Genomic DNA, 16,306 nt, shown 5'->3' on the forward strand with positions numbered 1-16,306 from the left:
TTAGAAACAATGTCCCGATCTCTCGAGATTTTAAAGGGTCATGAAACCCCCCTGTTTTAGCCTGGTCGTTCACACCTCTGAGCTGGAAAAAGTCTGTAAAAATGGGCATGTAAAGCTCTCGAAAAGTGGGAGTGTAGAGGGGGGGAAGAGGGGAGAGAACAACCAATGAAGCACAGACATACAACACACTCATTATACAGAATAATGAATATGTGCATGGAGAAAAATGACAACAAACTCCCAAGCACAACGGAGTAATGCGAAATAATACTTAAAAGGGCTAATAATACTGAATAATGAACAGCATTGAACAGCATTTTTTTTATATTTGAATTCTCCGCTGTAATGCGATCTTATGCAAACATATTTTCCATTTGTGATGGTAGATCACAGCAAAACAATCCACATGCACCCAAGCTTTTGCTCTGGTCGCAGGAAAACACATTTTTGTTGTAGCACTGAGGAAACAAACACAGCTATATGACCCATGTCTCTGAATGACGAGACAGAGGCGAGAGAAGTGACACTTCCTAAGGCATAATACCACAATTATAATCTTATGCATACTACAGTGCAGTGATTGGATTGAATGTGCTTTAAGTCATGAATAAATGTAGAAACTGTTGACGTCAGCATGTTCGACCAGCCCATACTGGAGCCAACCAGCACTCCGGATCTTTACACGATGACGTCAGCTTCATTAAAATGAATGAAATTGTTAATATGTTTTTTTCAAGATTTGCATGTTATCAAGGTATAAGGTAATCAAGGTATAAGGTGATATGATATTACATTTTACAAACCCGATTCCAAAAAAGTTGGGACACTGTACAAATTGTGAATAAAAACAGAATGCAATGATGTGGAAGTTTCAAATTTCAATATTTTATTCAGAATACAACATAGATGACATATCAAATGTTTAAACTGAGAAAATATATCATTTTAAGGGGAAAATAAGTTGATTTTAAATTTCATGGCATCAACACATCTCAAAAAAAGTTGGGACAAGGCCATGTTTACCAGTGTGGCATCCCCTCTTCTTTTTATAACAGTCTGCAAACGTCTGGGGACTGAGGAGACAAGGTGCTCAAGTTTAGGAATAGGAATGTTGTAAAATTCTTCTTTGTCACTTCCTCTTTATGATGCGCCAAATGTTTTCTATGGGTGAAAGATCTGGACTGCAGGCTGGCCATTTCAGTACCCGGATCCTTCTTCTACACACCCATGATGTTGTAATTGATGCACTATGTTGTCTGGCATTGTCATGTTGGAAAATGCAAGGTCTTCCCTGAAAGAGACGACGTCTGGATGGGCGCATATGTTGTTCTAGAACTTGGATATACCTTTCAGCATTGATGGTGCCTTTCCAGATGTGTAAGCTGCCCATGCCACACGCACTCATGCAACCCCATACCATCAGAGACGCAGGCTTCTGAACTGAGCGTTGATAACAACTTGGGTTGTCCGGATGACATGGCATCCCAGTTTTCCAAAAAGAACTTAAAATTTTGATTCGTCTGACCACAGAACAGATTTCCACTTTGCCACAGTCCATTTTAAATGAGCCTTGTCCCAGAGAAAACGCCTGCGCTTCTGGATCATGTTTAGATATGGCTTCTTTTTTGACCTATAGAGTTTTAGCCGGCAACGGTGAATGGCACGGTGGATTGTGTTCACCGACAATGTTTTCTGGAAGTATTCCAGAAAACCTGTATGTTATGCAGTGCCATCTAAGGGCCCGAAGATCACGGGCATCCAGTATGGTTTTCCGGCCTTGACCCTTACGCACAGAGATTGTTCCAGATTCTCTGAATCTTTGGATGATATTATGCACTGTAGATGATGATAACTTCAAACTCTTTGCAATTTTTCTCTGAGAAACTCCTTTCTGATATTGCTCAAATATTTTTCACTGCAGCATTGGGGGAATTGGTGATCCTCTGCCCATCTTGACTTCTGAGAGACACTGCCACTCTGAGAGGCTCTTTTTATCCCCAATCATGTTGCCAATTGACCTAATAAGTTGCAAATTGGTTCTCCAGTTGTTCCTTATATGTACATTTAACTTTTCCGGCCTCTTATTGCTACCTGTCCCAACTTTTTTGGAATGTGTAGCTCCCATGAAATCCAAAATGAGCCAATATTTGGCATGACATTTCAAAAAGTCTCACTTTCAACATTTGACATGTTATCTATATTCTATTGTGAATAAAATATGAGTTTATGATATTTGTAAATGATTGCATTCCTTTTTTATTCACAATTTGTACAGTGTCCCAACTTTTTGGAATCGGGTTTGTACATGACAGAACATTTTGTGAGTCATCAAATTTAAACTTTTCTTGAAAATAATTTTTCAAATCCACTGGAATCCAAATTGAATACAAAGAGCAAATTTCTAAGAACTTGGCACATGTGTTATACTAGATTTTTCATTTTCTTTATCACAGAAACTCTTACATGTCATTGACCCAGAAAATTAAACCAAGGGCCATTGCAGAACAAGGGCTCATGAGGCTCTTAGTGTATATCAAGGCAATTTATTACTGGTTAGCCAAAATAGAGTACCATGAAAGATCTCTTTTCACTTTCTAGATTAATGTAAAATGCAGCTGGGCTTTGTATAAAAAAAATTATATAAAAAAAAACATGTTCCAAGTAAAACAGTCATACATTTGCTATGATCAAACAAAGGATCACAAAGATGATAGTCTACGCTTATCTATTTGTTTCCTCGATCATCAATGGAGTCCGTTGTGTGTTTAAATTTACCCAAAGGCACAAATAAAGTGTTTCTGCGTCAAATAATGTTCACGGTCTATAAAACCACCAGTATGAAGATCACGCTACATAGAACGATTGAACCTTAGATTTCACCCTCTCTGATATAAATACAAGATTATAACATTGGGTTTTCAGAAACATAAGAAACTTCTTTGTCCCAGTTTCTCCTCCTAATACGAATCAGCGATCTGGTGGAGGAAATGTGTGACTTTAACAAGCCGTAACATTAATCTGATGGAATCCAGATGTAAAGGAGATGAGAGACCAAGCTACAGCCATCCGAGGAAGCCGCACACCAAATATGGCCTTGTATATAGCAATACTAAACACATTTCCTTTAAATCCCCATGGCGCATCCAACAAACCACTCTTATTAAGCAACAAAACTTGTTATGATAGCATTTCTAACATAAGATTAGAGCAAAGCAATAGAAAAATTCCTATTTATAGCTTTAATAGAAAAAAGACACTGGTTTAAAAAGGTATCAGTATCTATCTATTAGGGGTGGGCGATATACTGGTAGACATAATTAAAGGTAGGGTAGGTAATTTTGGAGAGGAGCAATAGCAAGCTAGCTTTGAAAGCATGAGGTTCCACCCTCCTTTCAGAGTGCTCTCCAAAGCCACAATTACTTCAAACGAAATGAACGTACAAAGCAGATTGTGCAAAGGTGTCATGAGACGAGAGACGCCGTTAAAAAACAGTTATTGTCTACCGGTATTGACAATAAATGTTATATTTAAAAAATAAAATATCGTTATCATGTTAATTAGGTGTGTGTGTGATACTTCAAATGAATAGTACACATATGATAATATGGCACATAAATTATCCAGCGGCAGTATCTGGTTGACATCCCAACGTACAGTAGGTGGCGGTATTGCACATTAGCGCTGGTTGCTATCTATCATAAAACACAAGCGGTGCGTCCCAATTCGCGTACTTATGCACTATTCTATGACGTTTTTAAGTACAAATAGTGCGAGTAGTGCGTTCACACAGAAAATTCCAAAAAGAAAAAGTGCACTTTAAATACCTGGATGATGCACCTAATTAATAGTCAATTTATAATTGAACATTGGTCTGGGGAGTTTGCTATGTATTTCCTACTGCACAAGAGGCGTGATCAACGAGCATTAGTCACGCAATTGGATAGTCCTTCAACCAATCAGATCAACGATCCGGGTGACGTACTTTGCAGAGCAATACGAAAACTCCAGACAGGTTTACCGTGTGTCTCAATCAGCTCCCTAGTTCAGTAGTCAGGGCACTGATCAGGGAATCAGCCACATTCACTTTCATGATATACTGATTCACGACCTAGGGAACTAGGGAGCTGATTGAGACGCAGGGTTAGTTTGTATTGGTTTGTAGCATTTATCCGCGGTTTGCAGAAGCAGCAATGGCATGAAGCGATTTTTGCAGGTTGTGCAAAAAAACATGAAAGTGATCGGTATTTACACCCACTCGAGCAATTTGTTTGCTAACTAAAGAAGTCATTCAGCATCGTCGAGAGTTTAAAAGGCGACTCTGATACTGTTCAGTTCAGTGTAAATGAATGCGGAATATAGCCGCCCTAAACTACGTCATTGTCATGACAACCAAAAAGAATTCCAGTCAGCTCAGGCGGCGCGACATTCAAGAAGCAGGGAGACGAAACATAAAGAGCAAATAATACAAATATTGTCTACCATCAAGGTGCATTGAAGTAAAAGAGTCCTGTACTCACATCGTGAAGCAAACCACCAAAATAACAGCAGAGAATCGTCGTGTGTCATCAATCGCCGTTTGTAATCTTCCTATGAAGAGACTGTCGGATCAACGCTCTGCTACATTTCTCTCAGATAAGGTAAATGCTTAACACAATTGGCGTCACTGTGATTGTGCATTGTTATTTTGGAGAGACGGGTAGATCAGATAGAGTTTGAAAGCTGCTTGCCGTCGCTTCTCTATCGCCATCGTGTTATACCCGCCAATAGCGAGCAAGGTGGATAAGCCAGTCTGTGATTGGTTCCCGCAAAAGTGTAACAGCGCAGCAGAAATTAATGCACAGGTTTCCAGACTGAGTTGCCGAGCGAAATCAAATCGCCGGCAGATCAGGCGGGGTTTACCCAGACTACTAAATTAACGGAAAAAACGAAGTGTGGAATGTTGGACACTTCATGCACTCAGCTGTCGTAGGTTTAATGATGTAGGGGAGGGGAAGGGAGGATCAGACTCCATTGTTAAATGACAAAATAACCTTATACAATTCACGCACTACACGGATGAGTGCATAGTGCACAAGTACATAGTGTGTAAGTGCATAGTGTATAGTGCGTGATTTGGGACGCAACTAAGAGGTCACAGCGCGCAGCTGCTACTGCCGCATAAAAGCATGTCGTTGAATATGACAGATGAGACACTCTACCTACAATCCAAGAAAATAAACTCACCAGTGTGGAAGTTTTTTGGATTCCATGAAAATGACACATTAATCACCCCAGTTTGCAGGATTTGCTAATCAACGGTAAGCGCAAAAGGGGGCAAAACCACCAACCTGTTCACCCACCTACGCCTCCGTTATCTTTCAGATTTGGCCACTGTACAGCGAGTAAGTTGCCATTATTTTGTTAGTCCTGAAACTGGAAAATCTATCTATCTATCTGTATGTGACCAGAGACCCTGTAAATAAGAACACTTGTTTAGTAGTTTATCCGAGGGGAGAACAAATTACTTTAGCCAAACAATTATACAGAATTTGTCTTAAGAGCTTTTTAACAAAGCCGTATTTCCGGAACAACTTTAAAACATGCATCATATGTATTTGAATAATCCATTACTCTAGTCCAATTTTCTTCAGCATTTTGACATAAAAGGCAAATTGAATTAGTCAAATTGCAGACCATTTGAGTCTATTCAAAAGATGAAAGAAGCATTTTTCATACATATTTCCCACTCTCAGTCCAAACATAGAGAGCGGAGGTAAGTGGTCATGCTTTTATCAGAGCACAAGCATCAAAATTGCCCATCCAATCGACACCAACAATAGCAGCATTACAGGTAAATGGGAATGCCATAAATCAGAATTGCAAACCATATTGAAATGACCATTTTTGGATGCTTCAAACAGATTTAAAAAGAAGTAGTCGCATCCACAAGCACTTGATCTCATGCTTGTCTCGCATAATTTCACTTGTGACAATGTTTACAGAGCATTGTTCAACATGAAGCAGATGGAACCTGTAATTACTTCAATTACAGAGCTTGTGAAAGCCTCTCTCAACAGCAATTCAACCTGTCCTGCATCAATCTGAGAGCAAATGATTCTGAAATCAAGCCTGGAAGTGGGGAGGGGAGGAACACCGTTGAGCTCGTCATGGACTAAATAAAACAAATTAAGCTGATGGAAAGCAAGAGGTAAAAAAAGGACAGAAAAATGACAAGCGCGATGGAATGGAAAAAAAGATGCCTTACAACAGAGGCCATCATTTGTATTTAATGCTGGGTTTAAATGCATAAAACGGAACACCAAGGAACACTGTATATTTACCACATGATGCAACAACCCATCTGAAATTATTAACTATAACAAATATTCACTCACTTCCTTTATTATTTTCTTCCTTTTCTGACAAAAATACTGCAAATTCACTCATGGATCAGGGTTATTATAGTTAACTAAAAATAAAATTAAAACCATATTTTTTTGTTTAGTTACTTTATAAAATAAATGTTAACTAAAATAAAATAAAATACAAAAAAAGTACACTTTTTTTCAGCTAGCTAGCTTCTCATTTTAATTTAGTTTAACTTAAAGGGGACCTACTGTGCAAAATTCATTTCTGTTTTTTCTTTTGTTGTTTGACTCATATTAACAGTATATATAGCAGTAGGTACTGTATATTATGCTGCTGTCGCTTTAATACACAGATCTTGCTGTTTACAGACATAACAGACTGTGTTTATGTGAACTTTGTGTGCTTTTGACATAACCTTGTGTGTATTTGACAGTTTAAACGCAATAACATGTGAAAGAGAACTTAGTTTAATACTCCCGGGATGTGCCGTCTGACAGGCAGCTTTCTGTGTGCATGCTTCGGGTATGTGCACTCAGAAAATCACATATCAGAAGTTTAGACTGTTATGGCTTTAAAACATATACAGATAATAAACTTTCATGATGATGACGAACTGCAATGTCATGTGAGCGTGACCGCGATAAAGATAATAATCAAAACCAAACAGATGTTTTGTTAGCAGAGTATCCGAGGCTAGAGCTGTACAGGCTCCGCCCTCTTCAGAAAAGCAGGGTGGGAAGCAGCAGCTCATTTGCATTTAAAGATATATGCACGAAAACAGCATGTTTTTCTTTACACTCAAAAATGGACATTTATAACACGGTATATTAAATTATCTGTGTGGTATTTTGAGCTGAAACTTCACAGACACATTCTGGGGACACCTGAGACTAAAATTACATTTTGAAAAAAGACTATTAAAGGCTATTAAAGGTCCCGTTTTTCGTGGTTTTTTGAAGCTTTGATTGTGTTTATAGTGTGCAATATAACATGTGTTCATGTTTCGCGTGTAAAAAAACAGTATTTTTCACATAATTTACTTATCTGTATACCGCTGTCATAAAAACGGGCTGATGACTTCCTTGTTCTATGAAGTCCCTCCTTCAGAAATACGTAACGAGTTCTGATTGTGCCAGCGGTTCCTGTGTTGTGATTCGACAGCAGCTTAGTTTACCGGTTGTGGTCCATAAACAACGCCTTCTCCAGACAAAGAGGGAACTGCTCCATCTTTCAAGAATAATCTTTGTGCGAATCCGGCATTAAACTGATTGAGATTGAGGAAGCTGTCCTCAGCAAAATGTGCTGCACATAGTTTTACATGTGGATTATAATTTTCGGGAACCGAGTTAAACATAAATTGTAACCATTGATCTCTAAGTACAGCATCCCTGGGAAGACCAAACAAAGGTGATTGGACTGCGGGATGAAAATAACAGCGTTTCGACGACATGGCGACAAACACACTCTACAAACGCAACTCTTGCTCTTCTCCGTGGGAGCGCAACAAGACCACGCCCCCTTTTTTGTGTATTCCTGTGGGCGGAGGTTAGTCAAAAAACTGTTTTAGTGACGTCATTAAAGAAGGAAGTAGAGGGATGTAGTCCAAACTGGCCGTTCGATGTAGGCGACTTCTGTTAAATAAAATATCTCGCTTGGCATTGAACTTTGAGCTTTAAAATTTTACACACTTTACACACTAACTAAAGTTTGAAACATGGGATCACGAAGAACGGGACCTTTAAAAAATACTACTAAAAAAAGACAAAAACACAGAACAAAATTACTAAAATAACAAAATCTTTAAAGCAGAAATGTAAAATATAATTCAAAATATTAATAAAAACTATAATAGTATCTCAATGATAATAAAATAACAGTCATACCAGATCAGAAATGCAATATGGCACCTATCTCTAGACAGAAACACAGCAAGCCATATGTGCTTGTCAAAGTGTAGTCAAGATTCTCCCCACAGTTGAGGAGGAGGAGGACAAAGGCAGATGTTCTTTAGATGAAGCTAACAGCCGCTACACAGACATAAAATAGCCAGAGAACGAGGCAGTCACGTTAAAGCGCCAGAATGATTGCTCAAAAGCTCTCGCACTCTTCTTTGCCTTTGATTTCAGAGTGGTCTGCTTCTCCCGAGTCTTGCTGGAGTGGAAAATGGAACAAAGAAAATGAAAGACCAGACAGGAAGCTGAAATGAGCCCTATCTCCATGTACAAGGCAAGTCCTCTAGAACAGGATGACACCTGTGCAGGAAAACATTGTCTCTCAAAACAATCCCATTATTTCATTCTGACAGGTATACAAAATCCCCTCTGAGAAGGCAGATGATAGAGCGTGTAATAACACCTTGCCTATTATTTAACGGGACGTTCTATCATCGTGACGTGTTATTATCTGAGGCAGAGGTGGGCTTTACATCATTCCTGCTTCAGCAAAGCAATGATGGTAATGCTGAAAAACAGAGCGATATGATAGATAAAGAATGACAAACAGATCCTAGATCAGTCAAAGCAGGATAAATCATCTACTCTGTGCTACATACTGTTACGACTTGTAAGAGATCCATCTACTAGATTAAAGGAGGTGATGATCTTTTGTTCTCTGACCGCAGATCAGTAAAACGTCCATTTAGAAACTGCACAGCACCCACTGACTAACAATGATGATGATTAGTGTGACGATGTAAAACGTTTAAGCACCTACAATCACAAAAAGAGGGTATGAGCACAGGGACACTGATTGTGTTCAACCTGCAATTTGTTGTAGTTGTTTGAAACATAACAAAGAGTTGCTATTAGCCATGATTGTAGCACCATCAGCTACACACCTCATAACATCAGGAGTTACCTTAATGGCCATATTCCTGTGTAGTTATTGCTTCGAAACATCACCTAGCTAGCAGTGGTTCTATCTGAGTGATTAATGGACACTAAAGCATTGGAGGAAAATGAGAAAAAAAAAATCGTACTCTTTTGCTCGCCAAAACTGCATTTATATATATAAAACAAAAACAAAAAATAGAGTAAAAACTGTAATACTGTGAAATATTATTACAATTTAAAATAACTATTCTGTTTTAAGAAATCAGACATCATTCTAATATGCTGATTTTGAAAGTTGAAAACAGTTACATGCTTCATATTTTTGTGAAAACCGTAATAAAAAAAAAACAAGATTCTTCAATGAACAGAAAGCTCAAATAAAGAGCATTTATTTAAAATAGAAGTCTTTTAACATCATAAATGCCTTTCACTTTTGATCAATTTCATGCATTCTTGCTGAATAAAAGTATTAATTTCTTTCAGGGGGAAAAAAAACCTTTAGGCCGTGTGTCCACCAGAGCGTTTTTAGCCAGCTGAAAACGCTAGGCGCTCTGCTTAAAACGCCCGTCTGTGAGCGCTTGAGAGCGCTTCTGCAGCGTAGCGTTTTTTTCCGCTGAGATGCTTTGTTGCTATGATACGGAATATCAGTTGGTCGGAGTTGTATTTGTCCCGCCCCTTCTCCACTCTGATTGGACGGCTGGCTAAAAAGTGACAGTGATGAGCGCAGCGTTTTACTCAAAGTTGAACATTCTTCAACTCGAGGCGACCAGTAAAAAACGCCGAGCTCTCAGCGCTTGAGCGTGAAAAAGACGCTCAGCGCCTCGTTACGCTCCTGGCGTTTAAAAAACGCGGCGCTCCCATTGAAAACAATTGAAAAAGTACGCTCGGAGCTGGAAAAAACGCTCTGGTGGACAAACGGCCTTACTGACACTAAACTTTTGAACAGTAGTTTACATCAAGTCATTTCTCCAGATCTGAAAATTATAAAGCAGATTTTCATATTTCATATACAGATGTTTCTTCAACTTTGGGCTCTTAAAGGGTTAGTTCGCCCAAAAATGAAATTTCCGTCATTAATTACTCACCCTCATGTCATTCCAAACCTGTAAGACCTTTGTTCATCTTCAGAACACAAATTAAGATATGTTTGATGTAGAACTGGATGTGCTGCAACGGAAATAGCATAGGAGAATGACGGGAGAGACGAATTTGTTGAAGTCATTATTTTTCTTTTGTTTTTGCGCACAAAATGTATTCTCATCGCTTCATAACATTAAGGTAGAACCGCTGTAGTCACGTTGACTATTTTAACGATATTTTTACTTTTTTTGTACCTTGAATGTGGTAATTTCATTGCTTTCTATTGAGGATAAACAATAAAATAATTTTTTTTTATCAAAAATATCGGTAACACTTTATAATAACTGCACACTATGAAGCATTAGTAAAGCATTAGTTAATAGTTATTTCATCACTTATAAAGCATTAATAGACATTAGTAAGTAGTTTATAAATACAGCTATAATTGCTTTATTCTTGATTTATAAGCATATCTATAATGTGTTTAATAATTGTATTTTCATACTTTATTAATAATCAATTTATAATTTCTAAATTAAGTATTACATTATTTACAAACCAGTTATTTAGGAGTTGTCAGTAGTTCATTTAGTAAGTGTAAGTAAATGATTAATAAACTATTTAAACATTCATTTATACATCTTATTATTTAGACACATAGTAATAGTTACTTAGTGTGTTAGTAAATGCTTTATTAACACATATTCCTACTGCAATTCATGATTAATTCAGGTAGTTATAAAACATTTAGAAGTAGTCAGTTAACTATTTTTGTGAGCTCATCTAAAGTGAGGACTATTTATGCTTTGTAAAGCTTTTATAAATGAGATTTAAAGGTTCAGTGATCTTCTGCACTGCTGTTCTCTAATGTTTTAAAGTTAGTACCGAGGTAGTTTTGACACTAGGAATATGTTAATAAAGCATTTATTAACACACTGAGTAACTAATACTATATGTCTAAATAATAAGATGCATAAATGTACATTTAAATATTTTATTAATCATTTACTTACACTTCCTAAATGATCTTATGAACCACTGACAACTCCTAAATTACTGGTTTGTGAATAATGTAATACATAATTTAGAAATGATAAATTGATCATTAATAAAGTATGAAAATACAATTATTAAACTCATTATAGATATGCTTATAAATCAAGAACAAAGCATTTATAGCTGTATTTATAAATGGCTTACTAATGTCTATTAATGTTTTATAAATGATGAATTAACTATTTACTAATGCTTAACTAATGCTTCATAGCGTGCGTTATTCTAAAGTGTTACCAAAATATCTTAATTTGTGTTCCGAAGATGAATCTTGAGAGTGTAGAACAACATGAGGGTGAGTACACAATGACAAAAATTTCATTTTTTGGGTGAACTAAAACTTCAATGTTTTATTTTTATGCAATTTTACATGTTTAAAGTGATCATAACCTAAAATAAAGAGTGAAATAGTAAACATAAACCATTTCAATATTTGTTTGAAAAATATAAACTGTTGAGCATTGTTATTAGACAAGCACTGATGTGGTTAAAGAATTAGTTCACTTTCAAATAAAATTTTCCTGATAATTTACTCACCCCCATGTCATCCAAGATGTTCATGTCTTTCTTTCTTCGGTCGAAAAGAAATTAAGGTTTTTGATGAAAACATTCCAGGATTATTCTCCTTATAGTGGACTTCAATGGGCACCAAACGGTTGAAGGTCAAAATTACAGTTTCAGTGCAGCTTCAAAGGGCTTTAAACGATACCAGACTAAGAATAAGGGTCTTATCTATAGCAAAACGATCTGTCATTTTCTACAAAAATACAAATGTATATGGTTTATAAACACAAATGATTGCCTTGCACATGCTTTCGCTTTCCATATTCTTCAAAAAGCTTACGCTGTATGTCCTACGCCTTCCCTGTTCTACTTACGGAACGAACGCGGCACCAGTTACGTTTTATCTGTAAGTAGAATAGGGAATTTGTAGGACATACAGCATAAGCTTTTTGAAGAATACGGAAAGCGGAAGCACATGCAAGGTGATCATTTGTGTTTATAAAGCATATACAGGTTTTTTTTTTGTTTTGTTTTTCGAAAATGACCGATCGTTTCGCTAGATAAGACCCTTATTCCTCGTCTGGTATCGTTTAAAGCCCTTTGAAGCTGCACTGAAACTGGCATTTTGACCTTTAACCGTTTGGAGGCCATTGAAGTCCACTATAAGGAGAATGATCCTGGAATGTTTTCATCAAAAACCTTAATTTCTTTTCGACTGAAGAAAGAAGGACATGAACATCTTGGATGACATGGGGGTGAGTAAATTATCAGGAAAATTTTATTGGAAAGTGAACTAATCCTTTAAGGAGATTACTTGCACCTTAGAAATTCTGATGTTTGTAGTTTTTTTGTTTGCTTGTATTTTAACTTTTGTTGGTAACAATCAAAAATACAATATAGAGTAAAGTAAAAACCAAACATAGAACAGCCAAAGGTGGAAGGCAGAATTTCCTGCCTTCCGTCACCAGAATCCCTCAAAACCACTGACATTGTGCAAGTGCTTCTCTTTGTTGTCAGGACTGGTGAAAAAATATAGTTGAAGTGGTGTGCCAAAAAATTAAATTCTGTCATCATTTACTCATCCTCATGTCATTCCAAACATTCTTCTACAGAACACAAAACATGATATATTCAGATTTATTTTTTGTCCACAAAATGAAAATCAGTGGGGTACAAGTACAATGTTGTTTTGGATGACATTGACCTTAATGTAGGAATTGTAAAAACATTCTTCAGTATATCTACTCTTGTGTTCAACAAAAGAAAGTCAATCAAACTGGTTTGGAACAACATGAAGGTGAGTAAATGATGACAAAATTTTAATTTTAGATTAACTATCCCATTAATACAACTTAGCATTCTTTTTGTTTTCATTTCTCGAAAGGAAGTCTTATTTTTCTGAGAAAAGGAAAAAGAAAATGCATTTGTATTCAAGATACTGCACTGCACAAACAGTAGCTACTTGTGTAGAATACCTCAGTTTCTCTATGAAGAGATCAAGAGCCTTCTCCACATCTTGACTGCAGTAAAGCTCTCAGTAAAGATACAAGCTCTCAAACAGCAAAACAACCTGGAAAGGAAACAATATCTTTAATTAATAGGCTACTGGTGGTCTGACTGAGTCTATTTTGAACTGAAAGTAAACAAAAATTCTCCCGTTGGCAACTCACAAACTAGGTATGCAGCAGTAGGATGTATGGCCCTGTTCTATGCTGTGAGATTATTATCAGTTTGAAACTCAATTGTTTTATTTTAATAAATGAGACATATTTTAATAAATGAGACCCGCGGTGGCTGCCAAATATTTAGGCAGCCACCGTGGGACATATGGAATAGACAGTAGCGTTTAGTTTACCTTACACGGTAAACACGCCTTCCTGCAAAGGCGCAGATGAAATTTAATAAATCCCCCCATTGGATTTAATATGAAACTGTTTTAATTTCTGTCAGTTAAAACGTTGTCATGTTGAGTGGTGCATATCGCGCCGTCTACGCTCGCTCAAGTGGTTCACGTGACTCGACGTGAAACTTAACTTCATTTGCCTGAATGGGAAACATATTTACACCAGGGCTCTCAAGTTTTGAACTGAGTTCAGAGTGAGATTTCAGCGGTGGCGGCGACGGGGGTTTGGGTGGGGACGGGGGTCTGATATGAAAAATGACACAAATTCGTACAAATAAAAAAATATTTATTTAATTCAGCATTTTAGTGTGTATGTGAGTGAGTGAGTGAGTGAGTGTGAGAGATAGATAATGGTAATATAATCATACACATTATATTGTTGTTTTTCCTCAACATTGTAATGTGAAACAATATAAACATGGTAACCATATTCCGACTCTAGTGTACCTTATATGTACGTTACGTTCTGCACGATAACTGGCGCGCTCTGCTTTACTGGTGTTTTTTCCCGCTCGCTGCTTGAGCCTATAATGCTTTTGTTCTTTAGGCCTATATTTTTTGTTTCCACATATTGTTTAATGTTTTAAACTGAATGAAAACCTTAAGATAAAACACAAACTTGTTGTGTATATTACCTAATCATAAGTTTGTTCAGAAATGGTGACGACAACTTGAATAAAAATAAAAAACGTCTCTCATTTTCTCAAAATAATCGTAATTTAAAGCTGCAGGCGTGATTTTTGGCCCTCTAGCGGTTAATAAACAGAACTGCACGCGTCTTGCGGAGGAACATTCTTGCCGGAGCTACTTTTCTCCGTGTATGTCTCATGGTATGTCTGGCGAGTCACGAAGTTACATACTCTGCGGCGAGTCCTACCAGTCCGGTCTGAAATAGTCAGAATATAAACACTTATTATAAGTGTACCAAAACACGGTTTGGAAAATGGATTCATGTTGTATATTCTCATTATATAATTTTTGTACATTTTTAACACAAAAAAAGTTGCGGACTGCAGCTTTAAATACACGAATATTCGTTTTTTTACTAGCCCAAATATTCGAATACAATATTTTGGAAAAATGCCCATCACTACTAGCCAGGCAAGTTCACGTAAAAGTACTCTGGACAAACTGTTAACTAACCTACCAGCTGCCTGGACACAAATATTCCCCAGCAATTTGATGAGATGACTTACTGTACTCATAGGATATGGTCCCACATCGATCACGATCAGTCTGTAGCCAGATGTGAATCAATGTGACTGACAGATGTCCTCCTCTGCAGCTAACTACTTCAGCGAGCATCTGAATCAGTGCGCGAGCCCATGAATCACAGAATGTGTCGTTGGAATCAGAACATAAATATTTTTGTGGCGGGAATATCTAAATCTTACCCGGATACAGTAATTTTATTTTCTGATTGGCTGTTCGGTAGCTATATTTTTTTATTAGATTAACTGGTGCGTGGCAGGGCCTTCTGAACTCTATGGGGAACTCGCTTGATTCCTCTAATAGCGGCGCAACTTGTGCGTTATCCTGGAGATTTCTCTGCGTGAGAAATACAAGTGTGGCTGTGAGCGTGTGACGCCCAATGCGTGAGACTTGAGAGCCCTGTTTACACTCTCTAAATCGCTTCCTCTTGCATATGTAGTGCAAAATACCTGCAATATAAGGTGGTTAGGTCGGTGTGAACATTTGACCAATTTCGCACGGAACTGTTGGTATTTTAATTTAGGGGGAGGGACGTGAGTTCGTGAGTCATCATTTTGTATTTCCGGAAGAGAAAGACTTTAAAATGTTTACATATAAAAGCAAATTTTGTCAATGTCTAGAATTACACTCGATGACTTTAAAACAAATAGACGTAATTTGCTTAAAGGGTTAGTTCACCCAAAAATGAAAATTCTGTCATCACCTGTAAGACCTTCGTTCATCATCGGAACACAAATTAAGATATTTCTGTTGAAATCCGATGGCTCCATGAGGCCTTCATAGGGAGCAATGACATTTCCTCTCTTAAGATCCATTAATGTACTAAAAACATATTTAAATCGGTTCATGTGAGTACAGTGGTTCAATATTAATATTATAAAGCGACGAGAATATTTTTGGTGCGCCAAAAAAAAAAAAAAAATAACGACTTATATAGTGATGGCCGATTTCAAAACACTGCTTCAGGAAGCTTCGGAGCATAGGGAATCAGCGTGTTGAATCTGCGGTTCAAGTGCCAAAATCATGTGATTTCAGCAGTTTGGCTGTTTAACGTGCGATCCGAATCATTATTCGATACGCTGATTCATTATGCTCCGATCATGAAGCAGTGTTTTGAAATCGGCCATCACTAAATAAGTCGTTATTTTGTTTTTTTGGCACACCAAAAATACTCTTGTCGCTTTATAATATTAATATTGAACCACTGGACTCACATGAACTGATTTAAATATGTTTTTAGTACATATATGGATCTTGAGAGAGGAAATGTCATTGCTGGCTATGCAGGCCTCACTGAGCCATCGGATTTCAACAAAAAATATCTTAATTTGTGTTCCCGAAAACTAACGAAGGTCTTACGGGTGTGGAACGGCAT

At 37.2% G+C, this 16,306-nt stretch overlaps 1 long non-coding RNA gene across 1 annotated transcript in view; it reads right to left on the reverse strand.

Moving 5' to 3' along the window:
• Positions 1-15,060, reverse strand: part of LOC125267535 — a 73,692-nt gene extending 58,632 nt beyond the window's left edge. The window contains exons 1-2 of the long non-coding RNA XR_007184692.1: positions 14,916-15,060; positions 13,292-13,386 (exon numbers count right to left, since the gene is read on the reverse strand). This is a non-coding gene — a long non-coding RNA (uncharacterized LOC125267535). The remainder of the gene's footprint in view (positions 1-13,291; positions 13,387-14,915) is intronic.
• Positions 15,061-16,306: the final 1,246 nt, after the last annotated feature.

This window comes from Megalobrama amblycephala, linkage group LG4 (assembly GCF_018812025.1).
Source record: "Megalobrama amblycephala isolate DHTTF-2021 linkage group LG4, ASM1881202v1, whole genome shotgun sequence".
Lineage (NCBI taxonomy): Eukaryota > Metazoa > Chordata > Actinopteri > Cypriniformes > Xenocyprididae > Megalobrama > Megalobrama amblycephala.